Raw genomic sequence first — 12,094 nt, forward strand, 5'->3', positions numbered from 1 at the left:
ATTGTTGAGCTCTAAGAAAAATTACCAATGTTTCTTTTCCCATACGGTGCAATTGTCTTGAAATTCAAGATCCAGTGTGCATTACTACCTTTTCTCTCAACACACTCCTCAACTTCCATTAATTTCTGTACTTGAACTCTGTTCCAGCACACTTTTTGAACAAAACTACTTCCTTGGGCCTTAATTTCATTATTTTTTCCTTTATTTTTATTTTGGAGTTTGAATATCAGTTCACAATTTATAAAATTACACGTCCTTCCATTTTGTTTATTTATCTATCTATCTTGCAGTCTTCTATTCTCCACATTCCACATTTTGTGTCAACTACAAGGTTTAAAACTTTATCCTGAGTGCTCCTAACCAATCAAAACAGTGGTCCCAGCAGAAAGTCTTAAGGAATATCATTGCCTGCACACACTATGGGGAAAAAAACACTCTTACACTCTGATTTGAGTCTTTTAAGACCCTTTTATTTGTGCCAGGAGTGAATTTTTTACATGGGTCTCATTTGGCTAACCAGATTTTTGTATGAGGTTTTAACAGCCAAAAATCAAAGTGGACAGCTGCTGAGGCATTATGTTCACCAAGCTGTCGTTACTTTACGATAAAATTAATTTAGCGATATGATACTGGTGTTCGTTATTAGGGTAAATGTCACCAATTGCTTTCAAAAATCCTTCCTGACTTTTTATATATGGCTCCCCACCAGTGAATGGTTTATTATTGGTACACATACTGAGATAAAGTGAAAAGCTTGTCTTGCATACTCTTCATACAGATCAAATCATTAGAATGTATTAATGTAAAGCAATAATAATGCAAAATGAAGTATAACAGCTACAGAGAAAGTGCAGTTTCAAAAGAAAATAAGGTGCAAGATCTGCCTTGTCCTTGCATGCCTCTTTTAGTTATTTTTCATACTGCTGCCACCTCCCCTGCATCTACAGAGGAATGCAGTATTTAATGTTTTCATACAAATAGATTATCTTGTGGTATTACATTTTGTTAATATACATCCTGTGCATTCCTGAGAGGAAAAAACTTGGAAGTTATATAATGGTGTTTGTCCTTTTCAGGATGTCACAAATGGGGTTGTGTATTTATTGGACCAGTGTTAACTTGATTATATCAACATATTAGTTGTGAGTTTCACAACTAATATCTTCACTGGACAACAAAGATTTTGCTTCCTGAATACCTTTAGGTGTGTCTTATGTATTTTGGGTTACTGATCATGAAAATCACCATGAAATTTCACTATCACGCACCATTTTTTGAAATCGCTTATGTTTGTTATTTCAGTTCATAATTCAAGTCGATTAAAATGTTGCCTACAATGTAAGTTGGAAAGTTTCCTATCTTGTCCAGGCATGCTTAGGTGGCATGGCTGCTGCATGGCAGGACAGGTTTTAATAATAATTATTGGATTCAGGACTGTAAGGAAGGAATTTGCTATTATCAGGCACAAAAATTTCTATGAAGGATTTTGATATTTGAGACCAAGATTAAGGAAAGCATTTTTGTTTGTCCACAAATCAAACAGGTCATCAATGACAAGCAATTTGAAGAATTTCTAGTGGGACCGGAGAAAATCACATAGAAGGCATTCAAGGAAGTTGAAATTTTTCTCAGCATCTACAGAGCACCAAGCTACATGTAGCTGGTTGAAAGCATGCTTCAAGCATATAAAACCATGAAATGCAACATGTCACTAAAGATTCATTTTCTGCATTCCCATTTAGACTTCCCTGCAAATCTTGGTGCTGTTATTGACGAGCATGGTGAAAGGTTTCACCAGGACATTGCAGTCATGGAGAAAATCCATCAATGTTGGCGAATTATTTTTGGACACTTAAGTGAGAAGCTTCAGACACTGAGTACAAATGAAAATCATTAACAAAATATTTTTAACTTAGTTGAACTATTGCAAAGCATCAGCACCATTATGCAATTAAACACATTATATTTAATAAAAGTTAATTTGTTGTTTCTCAATTCCTTTGTGATACAAGTAGTCTGAAATTATATTTGTGTTCATCTTCAAGCAGTCTAGCATAAACAAAAATTCTGAGGAAGCAACACTTCTGAAAAAATTTGTTGTCCAGTGAATTAGGGTAGAATAATTGCATGCACACATTTATTACAGTGTGGTATGTAAAGGCACAATGCATGCATTAAGTTTAATGGGCTCAGAGTAAGTGAGGAAATTGACTGAATGTACCAAGGCTGTTCCCAGTCAATCTTGTGCCACTTTGGTTGTCGTCTGGGACTGTAAACATGTGAAGGTATCATCTTTCCTACTAAAGGAAGAGAAAAGCTTGAAGCTGGATGTGTCTGTGCAAAGGAGATTTGTCCCTTTCTTCTAGATTCAGTCCTGTAAGTGGGGTGGTGACATTTTCAGACGTGGGTGAGTGCTGTGGGACAAGTGCTTGTATCCTGATGTACATGATAATCCAGATTCCTCGCTCTGACCTTATGGCAGCATGTCACTTTGCACTCTAGTTTAACTGCAGAGTTACATATCTATTCAAACATGTATCTGTTCTTATTTCCATCTAAGTATCAATACTGACTCAAACCTGGACTTTACAAGGATATACTTCTCCCTCTGTTTTCACCAATAAATGCAGCTCTTCTGTACACTCATTAGTCTCTTTTTCTCTTTGCAGAAAATGAGTAGAACACCAGGGAGAGACAAAGAGCTGGTCATGGCTGTCTAGCCATCTAACATCTGTTGAGCCTGAGAAATACCCAGGTAATCAGAATGCATGTCTATTAGAAATGACTAAATAAGGGATTTCTCAGAGTCTTAACTAGGGACAGAATATTATCTCATCCAGACAACTAATATACAACATTCACCCAAAGTAGATATCGGCAATGAAAAGTGATCAATTCAGCTGTCAAACTCTCAAGCATTCATGCCTTTGTGTAATCCTAGGTACCTTATAGGACTTCTAACTATCCTTGAAGAAGACAATAATTACTTTTGAGGGAAATCACTGACTGAGGATGTATTACTCAGGCCTTCCATCCATGAGTTGGTGTTGCGCTTTGGTGGAACAGTATTGTTTCACATGGTAGGGCCCAGACAAGCAGCAGAAAAGCAGATTTGAAGGATACTCTACTCTGGCCAGTAGGCCTCAAGTGCTTCAAGCAAAATGATACATCTGGAATGGAGAGAAGTATGAGGCGCCTGTCCCAGCTAGTGTGCTTCTAGAAGAGAACTCAACAAGCATGAGGAGCATGAAGTCTTGGGTTTTTGTGGTGATTTCCTGGCCTATGCTGATAATGGTCCAGGGCATCATTACAGATGATTGGGCATTACCTGCTGCAGCCATTTGATGCGTTGAGAGCTGTCATATGAATGCTTCTTTTAATGGGATGACAAGTAATCTTTGTTGATCAGCATCAGTCACCACAATAGAATGTACAGCAATTGTCTGGTTTTACAGAATGTAGGAGGATTATAAAAGAGGGATATTGTTGGGCTTTTGAAGCTTGGCTTTGTTCAAAGCACTTCTCATCTGTTTACCCTGTTGTCAGATCTGTATGTTTTCTAGTCTCATAATGGCTGAGGCTGCCTCTTCACAGACATAAACGTCATTAGACAATACTATTGGTTTGAATCTGAGCTTTCTCTCTGCTGGAGCTTTCAGGAGAAAAATAAAGAATCATAATGGTATGTTGGATATAGGAGTTTTATTCAATATTAAAGTGTTAAATTTTCCATTATGTGTACACATTTAAAATATAATTGACACAATTTTCTGGTTTATTGCAGTTGTAACTTTTGAAACAACCAATAGGCTTTAATCATGCATGGAATAGGGTGTTCGTGAACTGATTGTGAACAATAAGTGTTAAACTAGGTACTTGAATTCAGAGAGAACTGCATCTGCTCATGATAGAGGACAAGGCTAGAAGAGATTTCATTCAGTTGTCAACTGCTACATCCAGGTTCAATCTCTCAATATTACTGTTGAGTTATACTAAAATCCTCCTCCCCTGTTCCTTCCGTACCACTCAAATATTACACCACAAATATTCAGATATATAGTGCCTAAGACCTTTGGCACAATATGGTATTTGTCAATGTGAAGTGGAGAGTGAGTTTGTATGGGTAGGTGACAGGTGGCACAGGTGCAGACACACCCTGCCCTGAGACACCAAGCAAGGTCATTTGATTCCAAACAATTGATTTATTGATTATTGTAGAATGTCTCTCTGATGCTTCCTGCTCCTTCCCCTCTTCCTTCTCCTAACTCTGGTTCCCCTCACCCTGACCCCTTCCCTCTCTACAGTCCACAGTGGAGACCTATATCAGAATCACGTTTATCATCACTTACGTATGTCATGATTTTTTTTGTGGCAGCAGTACAGTGCAATATATGAAACTACTACAGTTCCGTGCAAAAGTCTTGGTCTCGCTCGCTCTCTAAGAGGTTACCATAATAGAGTCATAGAAAAGTGCAGAAACAGGCCCTTCAGCCCATCTAATCTGTGCCAAACCATTTAAACTGCCTAGTCCCATCTGCACCCAGACCATAGCCATCCATACCCCTACTATTCATGTACCTAACCAAACTTCTCTTAAACTTTGAAGTCGAGCTCGCATGTACCACTTGTGCTGGCAGCTTGTTCCATAGTCTCACAATCTTGAGTGGACAAGTTTCCCCTCATGTTCCTCTTAAGCATTTTATCTTTCACCCTTAACCCATGACCTCTAGTTTCAGTCTCACCCACTCTCAGGGGGAAAAGCCTGCTTGCATTTACCCCATCTATGGTAGTGGTCGTTGGCATCCGTCTGTTTCAAAGGGCAATGGGTGATGGTCATTATCGCCATCCTGGACATAAAGTATGTAGATCCTGAGATGCCTAGTCGTCAATACTTCTCTCATGCTCACCAATGTAGTCCAAAGGAAAGCTTATGAAGCAATACATTGACACCAGCTCGGCTGCAGGAACTGCTGGAAGGGCTGTTCAATGACGTCCAGCTGCCTTAAGGGCTCCACCTCGGATTTGCTGTCTGGGTTTACTCCTGTAGTCTTCATCTCTCCCAAGGCTGCCCACAAGACAGTGGGGCTATTTGCTCATAGCTGGGGATCTGGTTCACAAGCACCAGGGTGTGCACTTGCCAGTGTGCCTATGTATGATGTGTGCAGGGGCCAGATCTCCTCCCCATCCTCTGTAGTTCAGCCTGAGTCTGAAAGGAGTTCGGTTTCCATGCGTCACCAGCGAGGAGACACTTCATGAGACTTACTGTTGAAGAGACTATGTACTGGCAGAGAGAAACTTACACATTCAGCTCTCCTTTTCACAAGACTGCCAGCCAGTGGTGAAAGCTGAACGTGAGAGCGACAAGCACTACCCACTCACTACATACCACATCCGCCTCATCACAACAGCCATTTTGACACCACCCTATCTATAACCCTCAGAATTTTGTACACCTCAATCAAATCTCCCCTCAATCTTCTATGTTCCAAGGTATAAGGTCCTACCCTATTCAAACTTTCCTTATAACTCAGGTCCTTCAATCCCAGCAACTTCCTTGTAAATTTTCTCTGTACTCTTTCAATCTTATTTACATCTTTCCTGTAGGTAGGTGACCAAAGCTGCATGCAATACTCCAAATTAGGCCTCACCAACATCTTATAAAACTTCAGCATAACATACAATCTCCTGTACTCAGTACTTTGATTTATGGCCAGTGTGTCAAAAATATTGTAATAATAGTGATGCAAAAGCAAAATATTAAATAACTGAAATGACAGCATCACTAGTATAAAGAGGTCCTGAACAATAACCGATAAACATCAAAATGTTGATCTCAATGAGGCTATGGCACTTAAAAAATGTAATTGTTTAGATGTTCTGCATTTTGGAGGTTACTTTAGATATGCTGGAGATGTTAGCTAATTTTACCGTCCCTTGAGAGCTAGTGTTCCATTGTTTTTAAAAAAAGATATTAAGTAGGGGTACAACACTTAATAAGCAAGAAAAAATAATACAAATAGCTTTGCAACAGTTGGCTGTAAGTTCATTGTTGGTATTGGTGGTTTAAAATCATAAAGTTTAGATGGGGATCAGAAGAGAATATAAGAAATACTGCTGTGCTGGGAAATGTGCTTGAAAATGGTTTGTGCCATTTTACTGCATGAAGCCCAAGATGTAGTACATAGTAGAACTAGTTTGATCCCAAAAGTTCATGCAAAGACCTTCCCTCCACTGGTTCCACTATTAACTGAATAGGATTGGAACGATTTACCATGGAAGTGGCTAGGATCAAACTAGCCTTTGAGTTATGTTTGGGGGCAATGGGTATAGGTCGACCAGTAAGAATCGCCAAGGAACATGTTTCAGGGAAAACCCACTTGCAAGACAATATATTTTGGACTTCACAGGAGCAATTTGAGTAAGGTTGGTTGTTGTAATGCCAAAGCAGTTAAATAAAATAGAGACTTGTAGGGTGTAAAATGTTGACCTGCTCAAAAGGAGGGAAATGGTCTCAAGAAACTAATAGAGACAAATAGTCTTAGTTCTATGCAAAGAGAAACCACCTGAATTTAATTTGAAGAACTTAATTCTGAATTACAATGGCAGTAACACTTGAGTCAAATGTTTCATTGGTCAAAAGAGGTAATTTCAAAAGAAGTCTGCAAAGGTAGATTATAAGTACTTCTAAAATCATATAAATTAATCTTAAATAACAATTTGTACCATTTATTTTTGTATACACAAAGCACAAAAATGGCATTTCTCCTCTTTTGATTTGGAAGGTTTTATTAGCTTAATCCATCTGTGATGTGTTCACAACCATATTCTTTAAGATGGCTAAACTATGGATATTTCACAAACTGTCAAAATGTCTTTTATGGCTCTTTTATGGGATTTCTTTTCTCAAATGATGTAAAACAGCTGAGAATCCAGTTTCTTGACAGTGACTCTGCATTGGCTGTGCATTTGGATAAAATCCACATCTAGACATGAGTAAAAGCATGGATTTCATCAGGTTGATTCAAAAGACTATCTATGTAACCACTCTGTTGTGCCTCTCCCAGAGATCCATTACTACATGTTCCAAAATTTAAACACGTCATTTTTGCAAGAATTTTCTTTTCCAGCTGGGATTTTGATTTTCAGTAATACAATAATTATTGTTTCTTTAAGAACCATTTAGGAGGAACAAAACCCACTAAAGGAAGGAATTGTGATGTTATATGGATTAATGTTTTTAACCCTTAAGTTTATTTGCTTTTGTCACTACCCACTATGTATCTGATTTGCAGAAAATACTTTGCAGATCTTGGCAGCCGAAAAGGTTGTGCAGCCTGAACCACAAGACCAATCTTGTATTACGTTCTGGGATGAAGTGGAAACACGCCTGTGACATTCCTGAAGTATGACCAAGCATAACAAGAAGTCTGTGTCTGTGTTTCAGCAGAGGAATGTGAACCACAGGGTGTAGGCAGTTTCAAACTTTGCAGAACCCTCAAAAGCCAATTATTAAGATTAGCCATCAAACCAAATTCCTAAACACTTTGACTTTTTCATTTATTTTCCTGTACTGGCAATATAATTAGATTTCTGTTTGTTTCTTGTTTGTAAAAGCATTTTAACAGTACTCTAATTAGTTGGAGACACTGGGGTAACCTCGACTGAAATAAAGTAAAAGGAGCGCAGTTTTATGCAGACCTGACTCTCCTTGAACTAGTATGGATGAGAAGCTAAAGATAAGGAAGATGCGCTTTCACCTTTATATACCCCCATTGTAAAAGAAAAAGGGTTTTTTTGTATGTCCCATTCAATAGTCCTGGAAACCTGAGCAATGGCATTGAGAAATCCCATCTGAAATATATTGGAAGCTTTTGTAAGAAGTTACAAGAATTCTAGTTTTGCACTCAGCTGCTCTATCTATTGAGTGATCAAAGCAGTGGTTTTGGTCAATAGAAATCTTCCAACCAACTGAGTAGCATTCTCTCTGCAGTTTGTTCCCCTGTTTCCCTCTTTTGCTTCCAGTTCAACTCTGTGGAAGAGCCTCTATTTCTCAAATGCATCAAGTGCTGGCAACTCATCAAACTATAACTGAAGATGGTTTGAGCCTCCTTACTGGTACAGCCAGACAGTGTGATCAAGCATTAATATTCTTTTACATGTAAACTCTACGTAATTTAGTTTAAAAGCTCTAATGGATTTTCAAGTTGTTAATGATGAACCTTTACCTAATCTTGTAAATTCACTCCAGCTTCCTGTCTGTACTGTCCTGCTGATCTCTTGTAACATTCCCTGGATTATTGAAATAAACTGTGAGCCACATATAATCTTTGAAAGGGGGGATATTGAGAGTGCAGTCAATGCTAATTGTTCTCTAGAATACTGAGATCATGAACATTTTCAAGTTCTGTTGTTGAGATTCACTCTGTAGCAGTCTTTCCTGTAGGCGTTAGCTCACATTGGAAACAATTCTATATAAAAGAAAACCCTTTATATTTATATATTTCCACAACCACAAGACTTCTCAACATGTTGGAGCACATTAAAACGAGTTGAGTTCTATTCATGTTTATAGGAATTTCTTGGCTGATTTGCAGTAAGTTTCTATGATGTAATAATACCAGGTAATCTCTCTGATAATATTGTTGTTAAATGGTTGACAGGCCATTAGAAAAAATGCCCTTGTCTTCTTTCAAAAAAGTACTCTGGGATCTTTTACATATATCTAAATGATGTGATCTCATCTAACTTCATAAAAACATCCTTCAACAGTACACGAAAGTTCAGTTTTGTATCTGGAGTGGAATTAGAACTAATAACAAGTACATAGATCATAGAGCATTGCATAATAGTGCGGCTCCTAGGGCCTATGATGTTGTGCTGACCTTTCAACCTACTGGAAGATCAGTCTATCCATTCCCTCCAACATAACCTTCCATTTTTCTATCATCCCATGTGCCTATCTAAGTGTTTCTTAAATATCTATAATGAATCTGCCTCTACCACCACCCCTGCCAGGGCATACCATGCACTCACCATTCTGTAAAGAACTTGCATCTGACATCCCCCTATAATTTCCTGTAATCACCTTAAAATTATGCCCCTGTTGTGCTAGGAAAATTTTCCCTGTGGGAAAAGTCTCTGGTTCTCCACTCTTATCTATGCCTCTTAGCATCTTGTACACCTCTATCACATCACCTCTCATTTTCCTTTGCTCCAAAGAGAAAAGCCCTAGTTCACTCAACCTATCATAAGACATGCCTTCTAGTTCAGGCAGCATCTTGGTGAATCATATTTGCTCTCTCTCTAAAGCTTTCACAACCTTCCTATAATGAGGTGACCAGAACTGAACATGATATTCTAAGTATAGTCTAACCACTGTTTCATAGAGCTGCAACGTTAACTCTTACTACTTCAACTCAAAGTGCTGACTAATGAAGAATGCAGCATATGCCTTCTTAACAACCCTATCAACTTGCATTGCAACTTCAGGGGATCTACAGAGGTGGACCCCAAGGTCCCTCTTTTCCTCCACACTGCCAAGAATCCTCCCGTTAACCCTGTATTCTGCCAAGAAATTCAACCTTCCAAAATGAATCACAAACTTCACAAGGGACATTCATGTCTAATTAAGTTTCTCCAAAAATACATTTTCATAGAACATGCATATGTACATTGCATTTATGCATATGCTGATGATGACAATTTTTTGCATAATTCCTTGAGCTGAGGGCCCATCTGGGAGTTGTCATGTATGTATTCTCTGTGTATTACTATGTAATGGTGTCTGCCTTAAATGGGCCTTTTCCAATTGACTCTTCATTACAACTGCTCTAAGTTGTAATGCTTTCATCAACATATCATTCAAAATCATAGATATTTCTGTCTACCCCACCCAACTGTATACAGCTCCTTCCATGAGTAGGCCGACAGGTTTTGGACAAACCAAAGATGATCTTGCACTGTTGACTATTTTCCAGTAGTTGATAGTTACTTCAGACAGCTCATAGAACAATGTTACTTGATTGGGAGGGATCTTACTGTAGGTTCCTCAAAAATTGTCATAGCTGGTAAGAGGGGGAGTTAGAGAGAGGTGTAGTGGGGATAAGCTCCCACTACCTATTAAATGCTCCCAATAATGTGCATCTCAAATACCCTCTGATGGCAAGTCCTTCACGTTGCTTTGCTACTAGGCCTGACGTCACTGTTTGTACTGACAGTAGAAGGGTCATAGACGAATTACTGGTGCCTTAAAACCAGCTGCTTCAGGCAAGTAGGACTCGTCATCCATGGTTGGTAATTATCCAGGAGGAGGGAAACAGATTTCGAACCTTCGCTGTCTTGCGGCTATATCCACTCATGGGGAAGGCTTTGGAAGTAAACCTTGAGGAAAAGACCGAGCTGGAGTCCCTAAGGCAGTCCTATGCTGGGTTCAATGCTGACGGGCAACTCTTGCGACACCATTGGTGTCATACTGGACCGGTCCCGTATAAACACGAGAAATTCTGCAGATGCTGGAAATCCAAGGCTACGCACACAAAATGCTGGAGGAAATCTGCAGGTCTAGGAAGCATCTAAGGAAATGAATAAACGGTCGATGTTTCAGGCCGAGACTTGCTGAGTTCCTCCAACATGTGGTATCGTTTCTGCCGCACCTTTGGATTCATCATCTGTGTGGGTGGGGGTGCTGCTACAAAGGCAATAGGTTGCTCTCCCTATCATACTGCCCTGATTTGCCTATCGACTGATGGCGTCAACATAGAGCAAGGACACAGCATTCATGGTCGAACCCGACCAACGGGGAGGGGGGGAGTGCTCTTAACATGGGTCACTGTATCTTTCCAAATACCGTAGATTTTTCAGACAGAATGGATGAAGTTACTTTCCCCAGTGTAGCCACCTTGAGGTACAGAATTGCAACATTTAATTAGCTGTTAAGAGTCTATTCACTCAAAAACCATTCCTTTCCTTGACCATTGACTGCAGCTTTACATTTGTAAGTGAACTGAGCATAAGAAATGGCCTTCCTTTACACCTTTAGTCTGGTGTTGGTAAACACTCCACTTGCTGGTAACCATGGACTGGATTTGCTTAGCCCTGATGCATTGATTGGACTTCCGTGCCAAGAGATTCTACAGAATGTCTATCCAAAAGCTCCACACGGGAACGAGGGGTTGAATGGCCTCTGTGCTTGTACGATTAACTAGAACTTGAGAAGTGTGCAAAAAAAAACGAATAACTTTTAAGAATTTAAACGCAAACAACAGGAATTCTGCAGATGCTGGAAATTCAAGCAACACACATCAAAGTTGCTGGTGAACGCAGCACTCTTCCTTCAGTTAGTCCTGACGAGGGGTCTCGGCCTGAAACGTCGACTGCGCCTCTTCCTATAGATGCTGCTTGGCCTGCTGCGTTCACCAGCAACTTTGATGTGTGTAACTTTTGAGAATAATCATTACTGGCTGGTTTAAATGTATCAACTTTAGTTTGGATAAACTGAGCTGTAGCCCATAGATGGTTAATCCATTTACTACAGCGAACTGCAGACCGGGTTGAGTGGCAGTTGGGTAAAACAAGGAGGGCGGGAACTCGGAGAACTTTATGCTGCAGTTAGACCAGCTTCACGCAGCTGTTGAAATAGTCAGCCGCCCACATCAGGAAGTGGTCGGATCTTAGAAAGAGGAAGTAGGAGAGGGTGAATCAGGCTCTCTCAGCTACCGCCCCCCCCCCCACCCCACCCTTCGCAACTGCACTGCCGTTCATGTTGACGGAACAGAGTCCATGAACTGGGGCAAGTCCTTTACAAAAAATTAAAATTTGAACTTATCACGGCATCTGTTTTGCAGGTAGGTTCAATTTAATTTTATATTTTTCTTTAAAGGGGTGGGGAGGACGATTAATGAGTTGCTTTTGTGAATCCGTCATTTGAACCGCTTGGTGCTGACTAATTCGGCAGAGCTTGCAATGGGTCATTAAAACTTTTTAAAATAATGATGTAACTTGTCCCAAGACATCACCTCAAATTAGCTCGGTAGAAACAATACCTTGCTTGGTTCAGTCCTTGGGAAGTACCATATCACGAGAAAAAAAGAAGGCA

General features: G+C 39.7%; 1 protein-coding gene across 1 annotated transcript in view; it reads left to right on the plus strand.

Moving 5' to 3' along the window:
- The first annotated feature begins 11,704 nt into the window (after nucleotides 1-11,704).
- arpc1b (actin related protein 2/3 complex, subunit 1B) overlaps nucleotides 11,705-12,094 on the plus strand; it is a 51,028-nt gene continuing 50,638 nt past the window's right edge. The window contains exon 1 of the mRNA XM_063058943.1: nucleotides 11,705-11,843. The gene's annotated coding sequence lies outside the window, so the exon portion shown is untranslated. The remainder of the gene's footprint in view (nucleotides 11,844-12,094) is intronic.

The sequence above is a fragment of the Mobula hypostoma genome, chromosome 9 (assembly GCF_963921235.1).
Source record: "Mobula hypostoma chromosome 9, sMobHyp1.1, whole genome shotgun sequence".
Taxonomy (NCBI): Eukaryota; Metazoa; Chordata; class Chondrichthyes; order Myliobatiformes; family Myliobatidae; genus Mobula; species Mobula hypostoma.